Here is a 6000-nt window from a genome sequence, read left to right as displayed (position 1 = left end):
GAATGTATGAAGAACACGATTGCATGATATGATTTCAATTTTTGAGGAGTACACTCTAGCATGCCACATCGGCTTTTGGCGTTGTCGTTTTTCTCGTGGGTCTTTCGGAATTCTATGCTGCAGGGCTGTTTATAAGGAGGTGGGTGTCAACTGGCGTATACGGATGGATAGGGGGGAGTTCAATCTCTTCTCTCTGTGGTGAGTGGTCTGGTTGGAACTAGGGTGGGGTAAGATAATAGATGATAATTGAGAGTATGAACCGAGATTTATATTTCTAAAAGGGTGCATGACTTGCTTGGACTAGTGTGAATTGGGGGGGGGGGGGGGGCGGGGGGTCGTTTTCTTTCGCATTTGCTAAAGCACTCATCCATGGTCTCTGCAGGTGGTGCATGGGGAGGGAGCTTTCATTGCCATCGTTTGAGTTCAGACAGACAGAAATTCTGGCGATATACGGCTTCGCCGTATCGTCTTCAAGCTATAGTACCTGATCATTAAGGCTTTGACGGCCGAGGTATAATTACAGAAGCATAATCCTTACAAAGAAAAACCGGCGTAGTATGTGGCCTGGTAAAAGCATGTTCTGAAGTCAGCTGCTAATATGCTATTCATTTATTCCTGAATTTTGTTACGCATTATATGGTGCTGGGAATTGTCTTTGAGCAGAAAGAAGGTTGGACTGGGCAGATATGGATGGAGCGGTTGCTATTTATCTTTAATTTATTTTTGTTATACGGTACTGCGATTGTTGAAATGAATCATCCTAATTTTCTTAGCATGTCTTTTGGAGACATGGTGACATGAAATGGGCATTTGAAGGCGGAAGTGTATAAATATTGCAGGCGATATGATGATACTGGGGCTGATAGGGACGCCTTTTTACTTTAAGTGAACGAGAGCGGTACAAAGGTAAAGTTGGGACAATTTGAAGCAAAATGTTATAGCAGGGTGCAATTGTTTTCAAATACTTGGCTTCAGCATTCTCGTTTGTTTAGTGACTATATACAAGAACTACTGGCTCCTCAACTCGATTTTCAATGCAGCCGAATGACTGAGAATACATTCTGGATTTCTAGGATCTTGTAACTCCGTACGCCAAATCTCATTCCCCCTTGAGTAGATGAGCCAACATTCTCTCCTCCTCCCTAACCCCGAAGCCCTTTTGCCTTCTGATCTATATTTTTTTCTAACATATCTGGATATACAATGGCCACTTTGCCTTTAATACTAGCTGGGACTGGGACCCACATGTTTCTGGTGAGAGGAAGGGCCACTAGACCAGCCTAGATCCCTATGAAGAGGAAGCAACCCGTGCCCAACAAGATAGCAGGTGTACTCCGAAAACCTGGCACTCTCCTGTACTCGGACCGTCCTGGACAGAAACAGCAGCACGTTCTCAGCCGAGCGATACATCAGAACGCTGCCATACTGATGCCCCTTTTTTCGTCCACCGCGAACCCGGTCGCAGCATCATCGTCGCAACTTTACATACGGAAAACAAGATGTTCCATCCGTCCCTATATTCTTTTCTTATTCATTGTCGGTCATTCGACAAGCAGACCAAGATGTCTTCACGGTAATCTGCCCGCGTTGGCTTCGTCCCCATGTTGCTGTTTGAACCTCTCGAAGAGAGAAACCGCCATCAATTTGCAGACCATCATCTCATGATTCGGGAATGTTTGAGCGTCTATGCCTCTCAAGTGAGAGAGCAGATTTTCCGCTTCCGTCTTCAACCTCTCTTCGAGGGATGCGACGACACCGTATGAGTCAAGTCTGAGGTGGGTTTCAAAATTACACATCGTTTCTTGGTATAGAGTGTTGTGGTCTGCGGTGTTGAACTAAGATTCCGTTAGTGATTGCATTGCTTTCGAGTTGCGGGATGGTTCTTACAGCGACACAGTGCATGTCATAGAGGCTGATGATCTTTGCAATCAGAGACCCTACTAACAGAACAATACTGCTTTCTCGGGCACACACGCACTGGAGAGTTGACATACAAAGAGCTATAGCCTCTATGTTATGGTTCAGTGCAACCTCGACGGCTAGATGCGTCGACTCTGAGAGCTGTTGCATCTTGCTGAGCATCAGGATCGCGGTCTGAAAACAGTTGCAAGGTTGTAATGGTTGCGAGGACATTGAATGTGAGCGGTTTGAATGACATGAACTGGCTGTAGCACTCGATTCTTCTGCCGAGTAAGAAAGAGTGGATGACGAAAGCGCGGGCGAGTGGTTCGGCATCTGGGAGAAGTCCATGAGTTTTGAATCCGCGTATGCCAAGTCTGGTATCGGAAATGGATGGTATTGGTCTTGAGTAAAGACATACTCCTCAAGCTGGCAGGGCACATCGGATTTGAACAACGAAGGTGTTTCCACCTCAGTTGTTACATAAGGGGCAGAGGGAGTTGGATAATCCCAAGACCAGTTATCTGGAAACTGACGAGCGTCGATAACATCTGGTTCTGGTTGACGAAGATGTTGTTGCGCCTGGTGTTGATGTTGCTGCTGTTGCTGATATTGATATATTCTTTTGCCAGTTCGTAAAGAAATGCCATAGACGCAGCAAGTTTGTTGTTTCGTGCCTAAGTGACGCAGTCAGCAAATGGCTTCGTTGTGCCGGCTAATAGCAATGAGATATCCCAGCTTTCAAGAAGCGTCTTCGGGATCATCTGCAACTAGCTGACCAAGCCAAAAAGCACTACTTACATCTTGCACATTGGGGCTTTGTCTTGGTGCATTTGACTTTAGCTTGCTTGCACGAATCGCATGAGGCTCGAAGAGTTGGGGCCATTGTGAATAGGGAAATCTTTCTCGTTAGACACTAATGTAGGCTCGCAGATATTGAACTTTGTGATGTTCTCCGGTTTCTTTTAGAGTACTGATTCGACTGAGGTCGTCCACGACATAAGTAACAACCAAAATAAGACTTGATATCCTCTTCACATCCTCCTGTAGGGACCGGGGGTTTGCTCGCGGATTTTTGGTTTCAGATATTGCTGCGGTTCCTCTCGTTTCGGTGTGGCTCTGGCCTGGACATTTTAAAGTTGACTATCAGATTAATTTACGTGACCTAATCCCTAATCTATAATTGGATATATTGTAGCAAGCTTGGGAATCAACCCTACAAGTCCCTATCGGTAGATCTTGCGATATTACGCCGTAATGGCAGTTCTCATAGTGCGAGCACGAGCTCCCTCGGATCCTAGTACCGAGCACCATGCAGGTATCATCACGTTGATGTTCTGACTGTTCTACAAAACGCTCCTGAATGTTGATTGATATGTTACGCCCCTGTACTTTAGCACCTTGGAAAACTCTTGGCCACTTATAGTCTGCAGGCCGGGACATTCGACCGGCGCACACGCAACCCAAAGTTGTACCCCCACAGAGGTACTCCGCACTTATACAGGGGTTGTTAAGCATTAAGAAAAGACTGAAATGCAACGTGGAAGCCCTGTAGATCCACATATTCCAACCGCACTTAGACCTCTATATCTCTTGTCCATACCACTACGCAGACCGCGGTCAAAAGTATGGCATATTCAGGGGAGCGCCCTGTAAGGCCCATAATTATGCCTGTAGTGTCTTAGACCCCCCTAAAACAGATAAATTCGTTCGCAGAACCAATAAGGTTCATTGCATTTAGGTCAGGTGAGTTCCTTGGCCAAAGCAGCTTCTAAATGCCCCACGTTGAAAAGACCTCCTCCTAGAGTTTAGAAGCATGCGCTTATAGGGCTCTGGTTGCTACAGGGCAGTGAAAGACATTTTAGGGGGGTCCCATGCTAGCGCCAGATATGCCTGACTACTCCGTAAAGACCGCGTTCTCCGTAGACCACCCTAGCATATGCTAGCGCTGTCCTATATAGTCTTAGACTCCTACAGGAGGAATTCATTCGTTCACTCCCTGTAAACCCTCTACTATAGGATCCCCACGTGGTTGTTGTATCTCGGTGAACAAGTACCTTCGGCTCTGTGTAATATGTGCCGAATGCTCTTGCACGTAGGAGCTTTGTTCCTCATCACAACGCGCTTCACAGCACTCAACGCTGTCTAGCCTCTATGCGCAACGCAAGTAGGTGATAACTCCCAACACAATTTGTACTGTATGCGATCTATGATAAACGACCAGCGAGAGGATTTTCAGGGAGCCGTCTCCATCAAGGCCCGTCTATTTGAGTACTTGTTCACTGCAGACATAGTATTTTTAAATAACAACATGGTAGATATCTGTCGCAAATGCTTACTCTATTTGGAGGTTCGCTTCGAAAGCTCTGCTAGCCAAGCCAATGATGCCTTCTTTAACATCAAATTTCAATTCCTAATCTACTTTTCACCTCTAAAAATGCCGATGCCGCTTGGAAAATGTTTATTTCAAGATGAGCACTATTATACCACGTACCACGTACCACGGCCCGGTCCCGCAGCACTGGCCCACCTAACAATGCATTGTTGCGACGGAAGAGGATTCTACAGCACTATCCTTTTCCCCTTGGGACTCTCTTGGGAAAACGTTATTCTGTTACCCTTGCCACTGGGAAGGATTTAACTTAGGAAGTGGGGTGGGGAGGGGTTTAGCCCCCAGAAATAGATACTCGTAGTCTCGTTATCAACAGTGGCTCGAGCTCGTCGGTGTGATAGCGTAAGGATTGTTTCAACAATCCTTGTCACAGAGTTGCCGCTAACTAGATAAGCATCCTACCACGAGCGAAGGAGTGCCTGCCAATCATCTCCAATAATTGCAACACTTTGCGCCTTGCGATAATTATATGCGAAAACTAGGAATCGCAAGAACGAGGAACCACTGAGTACTCAAGGCAGACTGGGACTGGGCAATTATTTCTCGAAAAGTTGGCCACGATTATCAATACAGGGCTTGGATGGACAGAAGCTTAAAAGGACTCCCACTGGCGGCCCATCTTCTGTGCTCAAAAATAGATATTGCGGCTTGAAACGATCATGAATCCCAACTCCAAATTTTTTAGAAAGTAAAATTGCACAGCCATTCTTGGTTCTTTTAGATGGCAGTACATCAACCAAATCAGTGTACACAACTTAATATTGTACCTCCCCAATCCTTTGAGCGTCGCAAAACAACCTCCTAATTAAGCAAATAGAAAACATAAAATGGGAGAATAAGAACTACTCTATTGCACGTGTTGGAGGCTTCGCTGAGTGCTATTTTTGACTACATACCAACAACAGCTTGCGTAATTGGCCACGTTAGATGAGTTGTACTCAAAACAATCTAGGTCTGCACTCTGGACCAAACACGGCGAGTTTATCATAGCCGCCGAGTCATAGCCGTCGAGGCCCGGTTGGTTCCAATCAACCGGGAATCAATGAATTTGAATAGGAGGGTTGCCTCCTCAACGTGTGTAACTTGAACTTGGGTCAAGTCCGAACTTTGACTTGAATTCGGCTTCGCCTGGTCTTGGAACTTCGCAATATGAATCAAACATTTCGATGACTGAAAAGGAATCCAAAGCCGCAAACGTCAGAAGAATGATTCTCCCAGTCAATTGTGACTGAGTTTCACCCAACAAAGGCATGTATCAGACATCCATACATCCATCCCATCACGATGGCGCGGATCTGAATCAACACCACACCAGCTATTACACATGAACTTCGAAAACGCAACCCGGTTTGAGATTGCTATGTCAATTTTGCAAATTCAAACTAGAAACTGACACCCTGAAGGACTTGATGTATCGAGTTTCTGGGGAAAGGCAGTCCTGGGAATCTTAATGAGAAGGAGTAATTCGATGGTTTTCGCAAGGGACGAGCAGCACAGTTCGACGCTTTCCATTGAGCATGCAAAACCAAATTGCAGGATGTACGACTGCATAGCGCCCTGCAATGAAAGCAGTTAAACCGCCCCATCTGCGCTTTCACCTTCGCCATGCAGAACGAAAATAAAGAATGAATGGTACTGTACGACTAAATGGGTTCGGTAATGGAGCCGTCCTAACTCATCAACATTTCTTCTTCTAAGGCAGAATAGAA

The sequence above is a fragment of the Lachnellula hyalina genome (assembly GCF_007821495.1).
Source record: "Lachnellula hyalina strain CBS 185.66 chromosome Unknown contig00050, whole genome shotgun sequence".
NCBI classification, from domain to species: domain Eukaryota; kingdom Fungi; phylum Ascomycota; class Leotiomycetes; order Helotiales; family Lachnaceae; genus Lachnellula; species Lachnellula hyalina.
This window is presented reverse-complemented; position numbering follows the sequence as displayed.